Here is a 19,767-nt window from a genome sequence, read left to right as displayed (position 1 = left end):
GAGCAAATCCCATGTTTCTCCCACTCATAGACTAGGTCCCTGGGCTGCAGCACCTCTGATTATCATGTTTGTTCAACAGATCCAGCTGGGTTTGGCCCTTGCAAGAGACTTCCTTTCAGGAGCTGTGACCAGTAGGTTATGCAGTGACTCAGAACAGCTTCTTCAAAACAAAAGTATATATTTATCCATGGAATATAACAATCAGAGAAAAGGGGTAAAAACACAGAAACCTACACACATCTTAGTCTTACCTAAAGCTTAAATCATCCCAGATGCCATGATGTCTGGGGACTGGGAGTCAGTGATTGCCTGCAGACACTATCCCTGTGTCTTTTGTCTTCCTTGGACTTCAGGGGATGTGTCTTTTTAAAACCAGATAGGCCTGTTTGCTCGCTGTGTCCATAAGCTGGACTTTACCATACTTGGCTAGTGTTTCATGCACCACATGTTGAGTTATAACACAAGAGGATTCCAAGTTTCAGAACTAAACTGGATCTCTAGTAAGAGAACAATTTAAAGAGGTGCTGCAGCCACAGCTAGCATTCTAGCCGTGTACGCACAGACTAACTTCCTGGTGTTTTCTCTAAACTCTTCTTTCCTACATATATGGGCTACTAGGTTTATCCCAAGGACAGGAAGATGTTTACTTTAAAAGCTAGGGGGCCAAAGGACTGCTGACCGTTGAAGACTTTGTTCCCAAGACATAACACTACTGAAATTTGAACACCTCAGAATTAAATTTAATCTACCTTCTTCTTGGGATTTCTATATAAACTTATAGTTTAGAAACTACCTAGATCTGGTTACTTAAGGAGAAATTCTACAATTGTGAAATAATAGATTAGAACTAGAAGAAATGCTCATATGAAACAAAACCCAAATAAGCTCCTCCTTTTACTATACAACAAATTCATTGAGAAAACACATCTACATAAATTTAAAAATATATATGCCCACAAATTTCTAAACTGTCATACACACCCACACTTATACCCTCATACTTGATTATTTTTAAAGAAGAAAGGCCTCAACACTTCAGGTATTGCATCTCCGAAGACAAAGTTTTAGGCATAAAATTAGAACCCCTGCAATAGCTCAAAGCAAAACCGGAATTAAGAGGAAACAGGAAGCATACCAGGTCAATCAAACAACTCTAATTTAACAGTGAATGACAAAAAAAGGTTGCAGCAACACACTGAACTTTTACACTTTTATTTATTCAAATTGTTATGAGATTGTGCAGGGAAAGTCAGCTAATCTGGTACAGCTGCACTGCATGGACTGCCCATGCACGGCACAGAAACAATTCATTGGAGCCTGAATCATTCCAGGCTGGTTATAAGACTTGCTCTGAATTCATACAATCACTTAATAGTCAAAAATATTATCATCACTTTTGTGTGTGAATATGAAGTGTTTTGAAAATGTTTCCAGTGCTTGAAATGGTTCTGTAAATGCCAAAGATCTCTACTGCAGATGGGGTTTTTGAGGATTCAGGCCTGAATTCTCAATCACACTAAGAGCCTTTACACCACTCTAGCAGTGTACAGGAGTCTTAGTATAACTGAGAATTCAGGTCAGTGTCTTTGCCTCTCCCTGCTGCAGAGAACACAGAAGGATCAGGTCCAGAGGGGTGGTTCTCCTCTTGCCCCAGAAGGCCACAAGAGGAGTTAGCAGGGAGTTCTCCCCACTTCTTTATTGCTACTATGCATTTCCTTTCTTCTTGAAGTCTATTTTCCCTAACGCTATTAACAGGTAATTATGCTCTACCTCATTTCCAGTGCACATAACATATAGCAAGCTAGAATGATCTACAGAAATAAACCGTTATTTATGCATTTATTCATTCTATATGTAAGCAGACATCTAGTGATGAGCTGTGGAAGAGAACTTCAGGAGCTGATCTCATTTGCATGAGTACTCCACCCTGCCTAGGTGCTCAGCATGATGGGATTGCTCGCTCAAATGGTCACTTTTGGATGATGTGGGATCCCCAGTCACCTTGTTATTGGGGCAGGAGTAATAAAGAGTTGTTATCTTTGTTGTGTAAATCAAGGGCAGCAGAACTGTACTTGGTATTTCCCGATTGAGGGACGCACCCTCAACTAAACGGCACTCGCTAGGCAGGGGACATGGGTTCCAAATCCCAGTGAGTTGAGAGAGTGTGAGGATCGGTATGTGTATCTTGTGGTGTAGGCCCTGTGTAAGGATTTCAGACACCATTTGACTCTTCCTCTCTTCATTGTGTAATAACAGAACTAATTTGGACTCAACTGAGAGTCTTGTTACATACCGCAGTGCTAAAATCACTGATAACTAGATCTAAGTATTAGACCTGCTTTGGGACAGTGTCTCTGATGCAAGAAACTGCTCTGTGTGCACTAGCAGTGGGGCTCCCCCATTAACAGCTGAAATCACAGAGCTGTTGTCATAAATATAAAGGGAAGGGTAAACCCCTTTAAAATCCCTCCTGGCCAGAGGAAAACTTCTCTCACCTGTAAAGGGTTAAGAAGCTAAAGGTAACCTCGCTGGCACCTGACCAAAATGACCAATGAGGAGACAAGATACTTTCAAAAGCTGGGAGGAGGGAGAGAAACAAAGGGTCTGTGGGTCTGTCTATATTCTGTCTTTGCCGGGGATAGACCAGGAATGGAGTCTTAGAACTTTTAGTAAGTAATCTAGCTAGGTACGTGTTAGATTATGATTTCTTTAAATGGCTGAGAAAAGAATTGTGCTGAATAGAATAACTATTTCTGTCTGTGTATCTTTTTTGTAACTTAAGGTTTTGCCTAGAGGGATTCTCTATGTTTTGAATCTAATTACCCTGTAAGGTATCTACTATCCTGATTTTACAGAGGGGATTTCTTTACTTCTATTTACTTCTATTTCTATTAAAAGTCTTCTTGTAAGAAAACTGAATGCTTTTTCATTGTTCTCAGATCCAAGGGTTTGGGTCTGTGGTCACCTGTGCAAATTGGTGAGGCTTTTTATCCAACATGTCCCAGGAAAGGGGGGGGGTGCAAGTGTTGAGAGGATTGTTCTTAAGATCCAAGGGTCTGGGTCTGTAGTCACCTAGGCAAATTGGTGAGGCTTTTTACCAAACCTTGTCCAGGAAGTGGGGTGCAAGGTTTTGGGAAGTATTTGGGGGGAAAGACGTTTCCAAACAGCTCTTCCCCAGTAACCAGTATTTGTTTGGTGGTGGTAGCGGCCAGTCCAAGGACAAAGGGTGGAATATTTTGTACCTTGGGGAACTTTTTGACCTAAGCTGGTAAAGATAAACTTAGGAGGTTTTCATGCACGTTCCCCACATCTGTACCCTAGCGTTCAGAGTGGGGGAGGAACCTTGACAGCTGTGTTAAGTGATGGGCTCTGAGGATAGCTTGGTGAGCGGCCAGCAGGGTGGTTGGCGGAGAGGTGTGGCCAGCAGGGCAGCTGGCGGAGAGGGCCCAAGCAAAGCTACATAGAGACAGGTGGAGAGTGAGTGTCTGAGCAGTGGAGCGAGTAAGGTGCCTCCTTACCTTCCCCATCAACCCAGTGTGGGAGGTGAACTCTGTAGATGCACCTCTGAACTCTGGGTCTGCACTGTCCCAAGGACAGCAACTATGAGTGGGGTGCGGAGAAGGGACGGGCTCATTAAAGGGACCTTTGGGTTGCTGGACTTAAGAACTTGAGGGGAAAAGGACACTGCACAACTTACTTGGGAGTGGGTCTTTTGCTCATGGTTTATGTTTATGAGCCCTGTTTTCAGTGTTTCCCCAAATTAATGCCAAGTTACTTCCCTCCTTTTATTAAAAGTTTTTTGCTACACTCAGACTCTGTGCTTGCGAGAGGGGAAGTATTGCCTTTTAAAGGCCCAGGAGGTGGTGTGTAATTGTCTCCAGTCACTGGGTGGGGGCTTGAGCCAGTTTTGTGTTGTATTGTTGAAAAGGACCCCCTAGATACTGAACCCGGCCCTTGTTGCTGCCAACTCTGACTGGCAGAAGGGTTACATATATATAAATGGATATATTGATCAGACTCTAGACTTGATTTTTAGTATCCATAGAAACTGAAGAAGGCTAAAAATGACATCACATTTCCTTCCCTTTTGCTGATCTTGAGAAGGATTTCTTAAGCTGTAATGCTACTTGTAAAGCTGTAATGCTACTTGATATTTAATGAACTTTTTAATATACCTTTTATTCAAACTAGTGAATTTTCTTTTTTTAAAAAATTAGCTAATATTTTAAATTTTGCATGAGAATTTGGGAGCTGGTTACCTCTGGGACTATACCTTTTATCAGCTTTTATGAAATAAAAGCTATCTTCTCTTGGTCATTCTGTTCATCTCATGACTGGGATGCTTTCACATACTGTGCTCTGACTTTCTAGCCTTCCGGTTTCTTCACAGCTTACCACAGCTTCTCCCTTCTTGAGAGCTGCTGAAAATGTAAGTACTGATATTACAAAGCAATTTGGCACCTAGAAGTTGTTCCTATGACAACAGAGGTAGAGAGTCATGTGTGAATCCTTCCAGACTTCAGGTGCTGTAGCTTTGTAAACACAGAATAGCAATAAAAATACACTTTACCACTATTATCACTACACATATGAATATATATTCAGTGATGTTATCTGTCATGAAAAACTAAATGTTTTCCCTTTGACACTCTGACAGGATAACATCCCACTTCACTCTGTTGATACAGACTTAGAGACCTTCAGTTGTTAGACACCTTAGTGCAGTTTACTTATATTTGCTCTTCCCATCATCTTACTTTACCATATTATTTAGTTTCAGTTTCTCCTCAATTCTCTGACGAGGGGACAGGGCTCATTCTGGTCAGAAATCATTGGCTCTTTCTCCCTTCCTGCATAACTTTCCTGTGCCCCCTTAGCCTCCTGTGTTACTGGATCAGTTTGCTCATTAATGCTCACCCAACCCATTCTGAGCCACCTATTAGGCCCTATCAGGCCTACCTTGGGGGGAATTAATTGGTGTTTACCTGACCAAAGTGCTGGTTTAGCAGTTGATTCCCAGTGCTATGTCACTGATACGTTTGGCTGACTCATGACTTAGGCCTGGTTTACACTTGCAAGTTTTTTTGCCAAAAGGCAGCTTTTGATGACGAAACAGCAGAGGTGTACACACTGCAAAGCCACTTTTTGTCCCGAAACTCCTCAGTTGCAACACTGTATTAAAACCACCCTGATAAGAGTCATAAGGCTTTTTGTGCCAAGGTTTTAGCACTGTAGTACCAGTGTAGACACCGTGTTTGATTTTTAGTGCTGTTATTGGCTTCTGGATGGTGTCCCCACAATGCCCATCCTGATCACTCTGGCCAGCATTTTCAACTCTGCTGCCCTGACGCCAGGTAAACCACTTTCCACACCTCCTCCTTTAAAGCCCCAGGAATTTTGAAATCCCCCTTCCTGTTTGCTCAGTGTGCTGAGCTCACATTGCATATTCCCAGCTGACCATGGTGGCTCCATGCAGCAAATGATCTCCTGCTTGGACCACTGTGGAGCTACTGAATCTGATAAGTGTTTGGGGAGAGGAAACGCTTATCAGTCCCAGCTGCACTCCAGCCGTAGGAATTTTGATACCTATGGCCAGATTGCGTGCAGCTTGCATGAAAAGGGATATAATCAGGACATGCTGCAATACAGAGCAAAGGTGAAGGAGCTGAGGAGCGCATACCACAGTGTGAGGGAGGCAAACTGTTGCTCTACGGCTGTGCCCCACATCTGCCATTTTTATAAGGAGTTGGACACTATTCTAGGTGGTGACCCAACCTCCACTGCAAAGAGCACCGTGGATACTTCAGCAGATCTGGAGCCAGTAGAAAGTGGGCCTAACCCAGAGGAGGAAGTAATTTATGAAGAGGTGGAGGCTTAAGAAGATGTGGAGTCCCATGATGCATCTACTCAGGAGCTGTTCTCCACTCCAGAGGTGTCCAGCCAATCTCTGCAGTCACTCTCTGGCAAGCCAGAAGCAGGAGAGTAGACTCCTAGCAAGTGGTTTTGCTCTGTGAAGTTTTGAAGCAGGTTAGGGGCAGAGAAATGTAATAGGCTGGCTTTGTTCTGTGTGTTGGGCATTTTCCCGTACAGCTAGGCAGCATGGCGAAACAGGGAGTTGATGCACTCTAAGATTTCTCAGGAATCCTCCATGCTGCTCTCTAGGAAGCTTTCCTGGAGGTATTCAGCAATCCTCTGCCGAATGTTCCTTGGCAGGGCTGTTTTGTTCCTTGCCTCACTGAAGAGTGGCATAGGAAAATGTCTCTCAATCATTTGGGCAGGAACCAAAGCTGCACGCAGGCGAACAACATAGGGACCAGGGCGGAAGCTGCAAGTGTGTAGCAGATGCACCCTTGCTTCCCTGCTTATGCTCAGAAGTGAGATATCTTCCACAGTGACCACCGCCTATGGAAAAAGGTGGGAAAGTTTAGAGTGTTGCCCCCCATAAGTGCCCTGCAACTTTTTCCGATTGCTTTTCTGTAGTAAACAAGGCCCTGCCCCTGGGTTCACTCGCCATTCTTGGGATCTTCTGCCTCATGGGTGGTTGCCTAGGGTCACCAAGAAAGTGATAGGTATGTTACCAGCAGTGTATTAATGTTACTTCTTCAATGCTCTCTGTGTAGTTGGCAACAGCACTTCTGTTTATTGTTAATTATCCGTCTCCAGACTTGACCTTGAGAACCAACCCCCCAACAGCCGCAGAGTGCCTGCGCAAGATAAGAAAATGGCCGAGACAGATGAAGGAAGATATGTTCTGGGTGGTGCTGCTGCAGAGGAGAAAACACTGAACGCAAGAAGTGGAGGGAAAGCAAAAAGCAGGAAAGACAAGAGAAGGATTCTTACAACAGGGATGCCACAGGGAGGCTGATTAAAGTTCTGGAGCATCAAACCGACATGCTCCAGACTCTTGTAACACTGCAGACTGAGCAGATGCCGGCCCGCCCTCCCCTTCAGCACATTCAGAACTCTTTCCCATGCACTCCCCAAACTCCCCCTGCACTTTCCTTTCCACCTTCTGGCACTTTGTGGTTTCCTCTGCACTCCGCCCCTGCAGACAGCTTTTCAAATGAAAGCTGGACCTATACTCAGCTATGAAAATTAGTCCCCACCCGGGACCTTCTCCCCCCCCCCCCAACAGTGTGTGTGTCTGTAGAGTCTGGGCTCCACTGACTCGCAATCATTCACCCTGAAGACTAACCTCCTTCTCAGGCTGTGACAGGGGAGGCTGAACCAACAGAGCAAGGAGGTCTGAGAATCCGTGCTGCCTCGGCCATGCTGGGGTGATCAGGAGGAGTCTGGTTCAGTCTGCCTTGAGCTTGGCAATGACCTGGGGAAGGACTAGGATAGGAGGGAGTGTGTACAGAAGAGTTGACTGCCGACTGCAGTGGAAAGCATAGGAGAGGGAGCACGGCTGAGCCCACCCTGAGAGCAGAATAGGCAACACTTCCTGTTTTTCGTGGTTGCAAAGAGGTTGATCATGGGGATGCCCCATGCTATGAACACCATCTGTAGGATCTCTATCTTCAGGGACTGCTTGTGGAGAAAACCCTGCTGAAATGATCTATGAGATGGTTCTGGACCCCTGGTAAGTGGTAGGATGATATCCTCTTCAATTCTGAACTGCCACAGGTTGATTGCCTCCAGGCACAGTGATCTGAAGTGAACTCCCCCTTGTTTGTTCACATTCTACATCACGGTGGTATTGTCTGTTAGTATGTGAACCAGATACCTGATGTGGCCCTGGAAGGTGTAACATGTATTGAGGATGGCCCAAAGCTCCAGCACGTTGATGTGGAGCAGGGCCTCCTGTTCTGACCACAGGCCTACATCCTTAATGAGTCCAGATGCGCTCTCCAACCCAGAAGGGATGTGTTGGTAATCACTACTTCTTTTTGTATGGCTGGTGTAGAGCAACAACTACAATTTTAGTAACACTGACTTGGTTGGAGAGGGCAGAGTGAAGGGTACCCCTTGACACACATTGTGTGGGGACTCCCACCAGCGCAAGGACTCCAGGACTGATAGAGAAAGATGAACTAACCTGGCTAGAGAATGCAGGTCAATAAACCATCCTGAGCCACATCTGAAGAAGGCAAAGGCACAACTTGGAGAGTTGGGCCACATATCCACTTGCACCTAGGTGGTCCAATAAGCTCAGGTGCACACGAACTGTCATGGATGGTTGTGACTGCAAATGGAGGCACAGCTGTCAAATTGCTTGGAAGCAGTTGGTCTGCAAGAATGCCCTTGATTTTATGGAATCTAACAAGGCCCCAATGAACTCTGTTTGTTGAGTAGGGGCCAAGGTCGATTTCATGGTGTTTAGAATGAATCTCAAATGGTAGATTTCAGAGTAGGAGCCGTGTTAGTCTGTATCCACAAAAAGAAAAGGAGTACTTGTGGCACCTTAGAGACTAACAAATTTATTAGAGCATAAGCTTTTGAGCTACAGCTCACTTCATTGGATGCATTCAGTGGAAATGCATTTCTAATAAATCTTTTAGTCTCTAAGGTGCCACAAGTCCTCCTTTTCTTCAAATGGTAGAGTAAGCGTAGTGTGGTGTTGACATGGGCAAGAACCTCCTCTCTGGAGCCACCCTTCAGTAACCATTGAGATAGGGGAAGATATGGGTTCCCTTTCTCCTGAGATACACTATGAATCCCACCATGCATTTTGTGAAGACTTGGGGTGCAAAAGAAAGGCAGAATGAAAGTGTTGGTCTCCTACCAGGAACTGAAGATACTTCCTGTGACTTGGTAGAATGGCTACATGGAAGTAAGCGTCTTGAAGGACCAGAGCAGTGAACCAGTCATTCTGAGACAAAGCAGGGAGAATAGCTGATAAAGTGACGATGCAGAATGTCATGGATTTGATGAAAATGTTGAGTCTGTGAAGGTCAAGGATGGGCCTCATCCAGCCCTTGGCTTTTGATATCAGGAAATATTGGGAGTAGAACCTGTGACCTCCGTGTTCTCATGGAATCTCCTCCAGCACTGCTAAGTGCCAGCAGAGAGCTGACCTGCTCAAATAGCAGTGTCTCATGAGTTGGGTCCCTGAAGAGGGATGGGGGGGGTGGGTGGGAAGGGGGCGTGGAGAGGAACTAAAAGGCATAGCCCAATCTGACAGTGTCCAGGACCCACCTGTTGGATGTTATCAAGACCCAGGCATTGTAAAAGCGGGCCAGCCTGTCCCCAAAAGAATGAGGATGAAAAGGGAAGAAGAAAAACAAGTGGAACAGTGCTCTGGGCCAATGAGTCAAAATCGATGTTTAGCAGGCACTGAAGGAGGGTGCAAAGAGCAGCCGCGCCCTGAGCTCAAATGCTTCCTCTTGTGAGACCTATCCCTCTTCCTGGAGTAGTCTCATCCTCTTGGGGGAGAGCGCTGCACAAAGATGTGCTGTGACCTGTATAGCTGCTGTTGCAGTGCCCCTTACTGGCATCTCTGTGTGGGTGTGTGACGGGGTGTGCATACCCCACATCAGGCAGGAAAGGGTTAATCCCACACTATGGGCAGAGGAAGTCCCACCCCTCTCAGACCCTGCTGGGCATGCTCCAACTGCTGTCCTAGTATAAAGGAGAGCAGCTCAGCTCAGTCTGGGCTGACTGCCAAGGAGGAAGGGTGCTTGGTGGAGGCCCAAGCTCAGAAGCTGTTACAGCCCTTCCCTGTGGGAGCCAGAGATCCCAAGACTCAGACTGGAGACATGTCGCTTACAGCTGACCGGCAGGAGTTGGAGTCCCAGCGAGTTACCTGCACTGAGGAGCCTGGAGACCCCAATGTCATAGGAACTACAATGTCAGGAAGTATGGTAGGAAGTGGCCCCCGGAGGTGGCATGAGTGGTATCTCCCACCCATATAAGGTCAGCATGTTGTGACTGGATTCCCCACTGATGGACCACTCCTCCACTGTTAGGGCATTGTGTTGGGACCCTGTGGAGTCGGGTGGCCGTGGGTCCCCATACCCAGCCACCACCTCCATTTTGGTGGTGGCCCCTGGATCTGGCCACTAGGCCATGCAGCCCAGCACTGGAGGGCCACTGTCTTGACTCTGGCCACTAGGCCGTGCAGCCTGGTACAGGAGGGCCACAGTATTGACTCTGACCACTGAGCTGTACTGTCCAGAGTCCCAGGAGTCTTTGGTATTGTCTTGAGTCCCCAAAGGGTGACGAGGGTGTGTATGCACTGCCACAGGTAGCTGATGAATCCTTGAAGGAATGGAGGCAAAAGTCTCCAGCTCTAGTGCACGGGGCACGCACCCACCTACTTGGGATACACATCTGCATCTACTCGAAGAAAAAGGTACTCGGTTCTAATCCCACCAGATTCCTGGCTAGGGGAGCAAAACTTCTAGCTAAGCACTGGAATAGGCTTCCAAGGAAGGCTATGGAATCCCTGGCAGGTTCCCCCCAGTAGAGGTTCCCAAGAACAGATTAGACAAACACCTATCCAGGATGGTATAGATCAGTGGTTCTCAAACTGTGGGTTGGGACCCCCAAAGTGGGTCGTGATCCCCATTTTAATGGGGTTGCCAGTGCTGGCTTAGACTTGCTCGGGATCAGGGCTGAAGCCTGAGCCCCACAGTTCTGGGCAGTGGATCTCAGGTTACAGGCCCCCCGGCTGGGGCTGAAGCCCTTGGGCTTGGGCTTTGACCCCATCCCCGCCAGGGGCAGTGAGGCTCAGGCTTTGGCCCCCCACCCAGGGCGGTGGGACTCGGGCAGACTCAGGCTTCCCACCTCCTGGGGTCATGTAGAAATGTTTGTTGTCAGAAGGGGATTGCAGTGCAATGAAGTTTGAGAACCCCTGGTCTAGATATACTTAATCCTGCCTGAGAGTGAGGGGAATGACTAGATCTCTCAAGGTCCCTTCCAGACTTATATTTCTAGGCTAGATGAAATGTCACTTGACTACATACCGCTTCTAAAAATATTAATTGTATTGCCAAATATATGTACTGCCTGAGTGTTTCCATAGTGTGTTTTATAGTTTAATATGTGAAATATTGTACAACCATCCATTAATTTTGCTATTGACAATGATTTTTGGGATAGAACTACAATATAGTTAGAATATGTTGGGATGGCAAACCTCTAGAGGTTTGCTGTATTCCTATGCCCTACCAGTTGGGTTTGAATGGGAGAATTCCTAGAGGGCCATTGTATTGAACTGCTCGACACATATGCTATTCTTCTGTAGTTGTTAGTGAGCCGGATAGATGGAGACTTGACCTCTTTTTAAGGTAAACATATGAATCTAATCTGGGAGAACATGGGCAGGGAGGAAGGGAGGCAGAGAACGTTTCAGATATAATCAGTATCAAGGAAGCAAAACAATGCCTTTCCCAAGTACCTTATATGGCTACAGCCAGCCTTAGTTACCTCTTGGCAATTCTTGTTTCCTTTGTGTTGGTGCTACAGTAACCCCTCTCCTTTTATTTCTGGCATGGAGAGGAGATCTCCAAGAATGAACTCCTTGACCTTCCCAGGTGCCACTCGTTTGGAGTTCAGAAGATCGTTTCTTTTCATAGGTAGTAAATTAAGTTGGGATTTTCTTTTATTTAATAAATATACTGCTCAGCAGCTACTACCACCTTTCTGGCAGTTTTTAATGTTTAAGGATTTTAATATTCTATCTAAATACAGTTACGATCTTATGTAGGGTATAATTTTAATTAATAAAACTTTCAAACAATTGCTGAGGCATAGCAGCCATTTTCTCCAATTCCTGCTATCTGATGTTGTGCAGAGAGTATTACTGAGTAGAATAGCAAAATGATGTCTAAAAGTGGCAGGTTTGTTTTTCATGGAAATTAGTTTCCTACTGTAGAAATAATCTGAACATCCGTAGTGAAGTGAATCATTATATAGCCACTGAATTGCTATTGATTTAGTGTATTCGCTGATATAGCAAGTATTGTCAAGTTTAAAGCACTCAGGGAATTTACAGTGCAATCTGAGCAATTTTGCTGCTGTTAAAGAATCAACTGTCTCTCACTTCATGTATTAATATAGCACTAATTGAAGCATAACAGAGTGACAAACTCTAGGACCCTAGACAGACATGCAGGCTCCATGGTTAAGGCAAACACTCTATGAAGGTGCAGCTGAATGCGTCAAAATAGCGGGAGTGTCTACCCTAGGAAATAGCATTGATTCAGCAACTGGTTGTCAGTAATCACTTGAGCTGAACTGGTATTTGATTTAGCTGTAAGTGAAGGCAAGGAGAAACTGTGGTCAACACAATTAACCCAAGAGTCAGAGCAGCACTGACCATGGTTTGTCCTAGTTTACATTATAGTTAAACTGTGGTCAGCACTAATTCAGATGAATGGACCATATACCAGTTCAGAAATGTCCTCCAGAATCCGCAGACAACTTGAAATGCTAGCTCCTAGAGGTATGATCTGTTCCCATTCTTACAGGTGGGTATTGACTTGGAAACCTAATGACAATTTAAAAATGTGAGGATTAACTATTTTACTGCTGATCATTCAGCAGAAACATCCTTCCACGAGTGGATATTAGGCCAAAGGTTGTGGATGGATATACTCCTGGGTTTGCTGGAGTGGGGAAGTAGGAGTTCAGCAAAACGCCCAGCCTTCTAAGGCAGTAAACAATTTCAAGTCATATTTCTCCCTGTCCACAAGAGACAGAAATAACACCTCCTACGTTTTCCTGTCTATCAAAAGCTCCAGTTCTCGAGTCATCTCCTAAAACTTTGAACTGGGAAACTGTCAATACAGAACTCTGCTGCGTGATGAAATAGAATGATTTGAGGACAACATTAGATAAAGTGAATTTAATATAATAATATACTAGGAAATGTGGAATATCAAGGTGATTATTATTAATTTTTTAATTCAATAAAGTCCTCCCTTTTTTTAAAATTTACACCCAGCTGGCTGCAGGATTTCTAGTTTGCTGAGTCAGAGAAATCTGAGGTCTGATTCAGGTCCAGCTTGCAGCAGAATACACAGCACTGTGGTCACGGTAAATAAAATTCTCTCTTTAAAACTAAAACTAAATTCTGTAAACTTTGTCAAACCCCATGTTGAACTTAGATAAACAGCAGGATAACAATAAAAATGTCATGTCACCCAAGCACTATTTCAGGAAATGGTGCAAACAATGTACCCAGCAACAGCACAAGTATTTTTTCACCTAGAACATTGCAATTTCTTTTAACAAGCAATGAAGTTCTACCTAACAACTTCCAACACCAGCTAATCACACCACATGTAACTTCACTGAATACTCAAAAACCTTGCACTCAGTGGCTCGCTTATGTCAGCACAGTGAGTTTACAGTGTATGGGCCTGATCCACAGCCCACTGAAGTCAATAGAAAGGCTAACCTGTGCAAGACCTATTCATGTTATTGGATTTTATTTATTTTTACACTATCATAAGAATTTAAGAATGGCCATTCTGTGTCAGACCAAAGGTCCATTTAGCCCAGTATCTTCCGACAGTGGCCAATGCTAGGTGCCCCAGAGGGAATGAACACAACAGGTAATCATCAAGTGATCCATCCCTGTCACTGATTCCCAGCTTCTGGCAAACAGAGGCTAGGGACACCATCCCTGCCCATCCTGGCTCATAGCCATTGATGGACCTATCCTCCATGAATTTATCTAGTTCTTTTTTTAACTCTCTTATAGTCTTGGCCTTCACAACATCCTCTGGCAAAGAGTTCCACAGGTTGACTGTGCGTTGTGTGAAGAAATACTTCCTTTTGTTTGTTTTTAAGCTTGCTGCCTATTAATTTCATTTGCTGACCTCTAGTGCTTGTGTTCTGAGAAGGAGTAAATAACACTTCCTTATTTACTTTCTCCACATCAGTCATGATTTTATAGACCTTGTGATAAAAGAAGGTGAGGGGGGGCTCCTTTTTGGACACCAGGCCAGCCGGTTAGCTGTAAGCAGAAATGCTGTGTAAGGCTTAAGCCAGAAAATTCATCAGATCAGACCTAAAATTACTTATTTGAAACTCCCCAAATATGTAAGTAAATTAGGAATGTTTAACTATATGTGATCAGGTTTATTTTTTTATTTGGCTTGTGGATCTCCTCTGTTATAACCCCAGATGCTTTTGTTTGCTTGTAAGTTTTAAGCTGAACCCCCAAGAGAGCTATTTGGGTGCTTAATTTTTGTAATTGCGCTTTTAAAATCTAGCAAAAGCCTGAATTCCAGATTTATTTTTCCCTTTTTGTTTTTAATAAAATTAACCTTTTTTAAGAACAGGATTGGATTTTTGGTGTCCTAAGAGATTTGTGCATGTTGTTGGATTAGATGGTAACAGCTAATTTCCTTTGTTTTCTTTCTCAGCTATTGTGTGTGTGTGTGTGTGTAAGGGCTTGAGGGTACCCCTCAGGGAGGAATTCCCAAGTGCTCCGTCCTGGGTCCAAAGGGTTTTTTTTTGCATTTGGGTGGTGGCAGCGCCTACCAAGCCAAGGTCAGAGGAAAAGCTGTAACCTTGGGAGTTTAATAGAACCTGGAGTGGCAACTATTAATTTTTAAAATCCTTGCGGGCTCCCACCTTCTGTCCTCAAAGTGACAGAGTGGGGATTCAGCCTTGACAGAGCTCAATCATATCCCCCCCTTAATCATCTCTTTTCCAAGCTGAAAAGTCCAAGTCTTATTAATCTCTCCTCATACAGAAGCCGTTCCATACCCCTCATCATTTTTGTTGCCCTTTTCTGAACCTTTTCCAATTCCAATATATCTTTTTGGAGATGGGGCAACCACACCTGCATGCAGTATTCAAGATGTGGGCATACCATGGATTTATATAGAGGCAATATGATATTTTCTGTCTTATTATCTGTCCCTTTCTTAATGATTCCCAATATTCTGTTTGCTTTTTTGACTACCGTTGCACGTTGTGTGGATGTTTTCACAGAACTATCCACAATGATTCCAAGATCTTTCTTGAGTGGTAATGGCTAATTTAGATGCCATTATTTCATATGTACAGTTGGAATTATGTTTTCCAATATGCATTACTTTGCATTTATCAACATTTAATTTCATCTGCCATTTTGTTGCCCAATCATCCAGTTTTGAGAGATCCTTTTGTACCTCTTCGCAGTCTGCCTGGGCCTTAACTATCTTGAGTTGTTTTGTATCATCTGCAAATTTTTGCCAACTAACCGTTTACCCCCTTTTCCAGATCATTAATGAATATGTTGAATAGGACTGGGCCCAATACAGACCCCTGGGGGACACCACTATTTACCTCTCTCCATTCTGAAAACTGACCATTTATTCCTAACCTTTGTTTCTTATCTTTTAATCAGTTACCAATCCATAAGAGAACCTTCCCTCTTATTCAATGACTGCTTACTTTGCTTAAGAGCCTTTGGTGAGAGATCTTGTCAAAGGCTTTCTGAAAATCTAAGTACACTATATCCACTGGATCCCCCTTGTCCATATGCTTGTTGACACCCTCAAAGAATTCTAGCAGATTGGTGAGGCAGGATTTCCCTTTACAAAAACCATGTTGATGCTTCCCAACAAATTATGTTCATCTATGTGTCTGACAATTTTGTTCTTGACTATAGTTTCAACCAGTACTGAAGTCAGGCTTACCGGCCTGTAGTTGCCAAGATCACCTCTGGAGCCCTTTTTTTAAAATTGGTATCACGTTAGTTATCCTCCAGTTATTTGGTACAGAAGCTGATTTAAATGATAGGTTACAGACTACAGTTAATAGTTCTGCAATTTCACATTTGAGTTCTTTTAGAACTCTTTGGTGAACACCATCTGGTGCTGGTGGCTTATTACTGTTTAGTTTATCAATTTGTTCCAAAACCACCTCTGTCACCTCAATCTGGGACTGGAGGATAGATAATGTCACACCAACTTTTAAAAATGGTTCCAGAGGTGATCCTGGTAATTACAGGCCGGTAAACCTAACTTCAATACCTGGCAAACTTGTTGAAACTATAGTAAAGAACAGAATTATCAGACACATAGATGAACATGATTTGTTGGGGAAGAGTCAACATGGCTTTTGTAAAGGGACATCACGTCTCACCAATCTATTAGAATTCTTTGAGGTGGTCAACAGACGTGCACAAGAGTGATCCCGTGGATATAGTGTATTTGGACTTTCAGAAAGCCTTTGACAAGGTCCCTCACCAAAGGCTCTAAAGCAAAGTAAGCAGTGATGGGATAAGAGAGAAGGTCCTCTCATGGATTGGTAACTGGTTAAAAGATAGGAAACAAAGGGTAGGAATAAATGGTCAGTTTTTAGAATGGAGAGAGCTAAACACTGGTGTCCCAAGGGATCTTTACTGGGACCAGTGCTGTTCAACATATTTATAAATGATCTGGAAAAAGTGGTAACCAGGTGGCAAAATTTGCAGATGATACAAAATTACTCAAGATAGTTAAGTCCAAAGTAGAGTGCAAAGAGTTACAAGGGGATCTCACAGAATAGGTGATTGGACAACAAAATGGCAGATGAAATTCAGTTTTGATAAATGCAAAGTAATGCATCTTGGAAAACAATAATCCCAACTGTACATTCAAAATTATGGGATCTAGTAATTAGCTCTTACCACACCAGAAAGAAGTCTTGGAATCACTGTGCATAGTTCTCTGAAAACATCCACTCAATGTGCAGCAGCAGTCAGAAAAGCTAATAGAATTTTAGGAACTATGAGGAAAGAGATAATAAGGCAGAAAATATCATAGTGCTACTATATAAATCAATGGTATGCCCACACTTTGGATACTGCTTGCAGTTCTGATCTCCCCATGTCAAAAAAGATATTAGATTTGGAAAAGGTACAGAGATGAGCAACAAAAATAATTAAGGAGGAAAGATTCCTTTTTAATTTGATAATTACTCCAAGAAGAATGTCATAGGAAGAGTCCCATTTAACATGCTTCATAAAGTTGATACTAAATTTTCTATGCATGTTTGCATAAATATATATTATTTAACTGACCGTTTAATGGCTGCTTCAGAGCTGTTACAGTTGGCCATGTACACAGGCAAGTTGGAAACTGTTAAAAAGCAGATAGTGCCCATGATAGTTAACTATTTCTTTTCCTGCTTTCAGAATATTTGTTGGTGTTTTTCAGTTTCATTGTCCCTGAGAGACCACAGCTTCCCATCACCACTTCAGAAACAGCTCACCTGCCAATGCTTTCTGACTTGCTGACTGGAGACAGTGGCAGGAAGCCACAATTGCTCAGTAAATTGATCTCTCCACATCTCACAACTCTGACAATGCAAGACTATTTGGATAGAAGGAAGCTGCAGTGACTGCAAGCAACCACAAAATGCTAAAAGGGACCTTTCCCAGTTATTTACAATACTCAGAGTAAGAGCAAAACAAGAGCTTTTTTTTTTTTTCTTTTAAACAAAACAAGTGTTTTTTAACTCTAACATAAACACAGAAGAACAGTAGTTTGGGAGCAGGTGCCCTATTTTGCTCTAAAACAAAATCCATACATTGCAGATTCAAAAATTCACCCCTCCCTGGGGTCTGGTTTTGTTAAAGAAATTAACAAAAACATAAACTGTGTGGAGATTCTGGTTGTGCTTTTATCTTGAACCTTTTCTTCAGCGTGGTGGCTCCTACAGTGCCTACCTCAGAACTGCTCAGCCCAGAACCTAGATCCCTTCTGTCTCTAGAAAACAGCTCTCACTTCCTTTTGCAGTAAAAAACCACTCACCAGGGCAGAATCCATTTAACCCTTTCCTACTAGAATAAACACCAGCTGAAATGCATGGGGGTGTGTCAAGCAAACACTGCTACCCTGTTACACAGCATTTTTTTTAAGAGACAAGCTCCTGATTCAACCTTTGGATCTGTATCAAAACTTTCTCAAAGTTTGTAGCGTTCAGATATAAAGGGCAGCTGCAAAGTTCGGTCCCAGATCAGAATTATTCCAAAGCATGGAAGTGTTCAGATCTGTGGCTTTGGTTCTGGAACCAACTCTCTTTGGGTTTTGTTTGTTTGTTTTTTACAGACATGAAAAAATCTGACTTGGCAACAACCCCTGAATGAGACACTTAGGATCAAGATCTTCATGAAACTTCCTTTTACAGTGGGATTATTGGAAGCAAAACCAAGGCTTTTGTCAACAATGCTATTGAAGACTAAAGCCTGATCTTACAAGTAGCTCTATGCAACTGTCTATTGACCCACTGACTTCAGAGGGGCTTGTTTCAAGGTTCACTTAAGAGCCTGATTCTGATCTTACAGTAACTCCACTGAAATCAATGGAGTTGCTGTGAGATCAGAATCAGGCCCTCATGCCTCAGAGTCATTGATGTTAATGGAGTTACACTGGTATAAAACCAGACCTACACTTTAAAGAGAGAGAGACTGTGATGGGACAGAGAGGGGGAACTAGGCCTCAGTGGCCCCCTACTGATGACTCCACTGCTCTGCTGCATTCTTCAGGAAACGTATCTGTGAAGAAAAGAGCAGCCATTTTGAATATCAGCAAGATCTAGTCCTCCAGCAGCCAGAAAGGCAGGGGACCAACAACAGCCAGTCAAGGCCCATCAAGCCAAAATAAAAGGAGCTGCTTGCTGTCAGCAAGCAAGACAGTTCTGAGCTGGAGCTGTAAGAGCGAGGGGGGATTCTTCTTTGGCTGCAGCCAGAGGAACCAGGCTGGGCCAGGGCTGTTACTGACAGGGGCAATGGCTAAGAGAGAACCCTGCTGATTCAATTGGAGAGAGGGAATTTAACCCAGATAGTGTAAGATGGTATTTTGTTTATAATTGATCCTGAAGTGCAGGGAACTGTTTCTATCATTTGAGTTTGTAATACACCAGAAAAGGCTTTGGAGTGTGTGAGCTGGCCAGAAGGCCAAGTCCCAGAAGACCCATGGAGGTAGATTGATAGCCAGCAGGGGGTGATGGTAGCCCAAGAGAAAGGCAAAACTGTAACTGGATGACAAGGAATCCTCAAGAGGTGAGTACAACCCACCACAGAGGCCATAAAATACTTCAGGGAAAAAATTCAAAATTAGGCATCTACAAAAGTGGCTTGATTTCTTCCCCCCAAAACACTGAACTTCTCTAAACTTCCATCTCTAGGTTTCTCTCATGGCAGTGTTCTAACAAGTAGCTTATAGTATCAATAATTATACATATATTTAATTAAAGATAGTAAATAAAAATTCATGGATATTTGAGTATACTCAGTTTTTTCAGCTAATAAGCTAGATTCCATGGTCCATTCTGACTGCCTTTTACCACTCTAGAGCACCCAGACACCCAGTTCAGCTGGCCAATTAAACCAGGTTTACAGCTTCTTTGCATGGCTGGAGTGCCACAAAGGACTCCAGTAAACCTGGCCCAACCATTACAGTTTTACAGGAAAATATAAAATTCAGGAGCACAAGCAATATAAGCAGAGTTTAAGGTATATCAAATTTTATGTAATCTAGTAGAAAAAGTTCTGAGATTATTGAAAAGAAATAATCTACACTTCCTGTTCTAATTACACCAGGGAAGACAAACAGCAGAGAATGTGAAAGTTAACTAAAACCAATCCTAGAATTGTGCTGAATTCAGTAGTGGCAAGAACATTGTGAAGCCATATTGGCTTGTATTCTACAACAAACAAGATTTTAAAAGAGTATTACAGGAAAAATTAAAAAAAAAAAAAAGCAATATAAACTGGTCACTATTTTCAAATGTAGGTGTCTAAAGTTTGAGAGGCAATGGGGTTGTAAGGAGCACAGCTGGCTCCCAGCCAGGTCGCTAGGCAACCCAGCAAGCTCAGGTGGGTGCAATACACCTTTG

General features: G+C 43.4%; 1 long non-coding RNA gene across 2 annotated transcripts; it reads left to right on the top strand.

Moving 5' to 3' along the window:
• Positions 1–6,679: 6,679 nt before the first annotated feature.
• Positions 6,680–19,355, top strand: LOC140905072 (uncharacterized). Of its 2 annotated transcripts, XR_012156735.1 has the most exons (3): positions 6,680–7,582; positions 17,063–17,326; positions 17,979–19,355. It is a non-coding gene; the product is annotated as an uncharacterized lncRNA (long non-coding RNA). The 2 variants fall into 2 exon arrangements; XR_012156734.1 differs by lacking the exon at positions 6,680–7,582 and having other exon boundaries at positions 16,670–17,326.
• Positions 19,356–19,767: the final 412 nt, after the last annotated feature.

Source organism: Lepidochelys kempii, chromosome 1 (genome assembly GCF_965140265.1).
Source record: "Lepidochelys kempii isolate rLepKem1 chromosome 1, rLepKem1.hap2, whole genome shotgun sequence".
Lineage (NCBI taxonomy): Eukaryota > Metazoa > Chordata > Testudines > Cheloniidae > Lepidochelys > Lepidochelys kempii.
The sequence above is the reverse complement of the archived record's forward strand: the minus strand, read 5'-3'. Positions and strand labels throughout refer to the sequence as shown.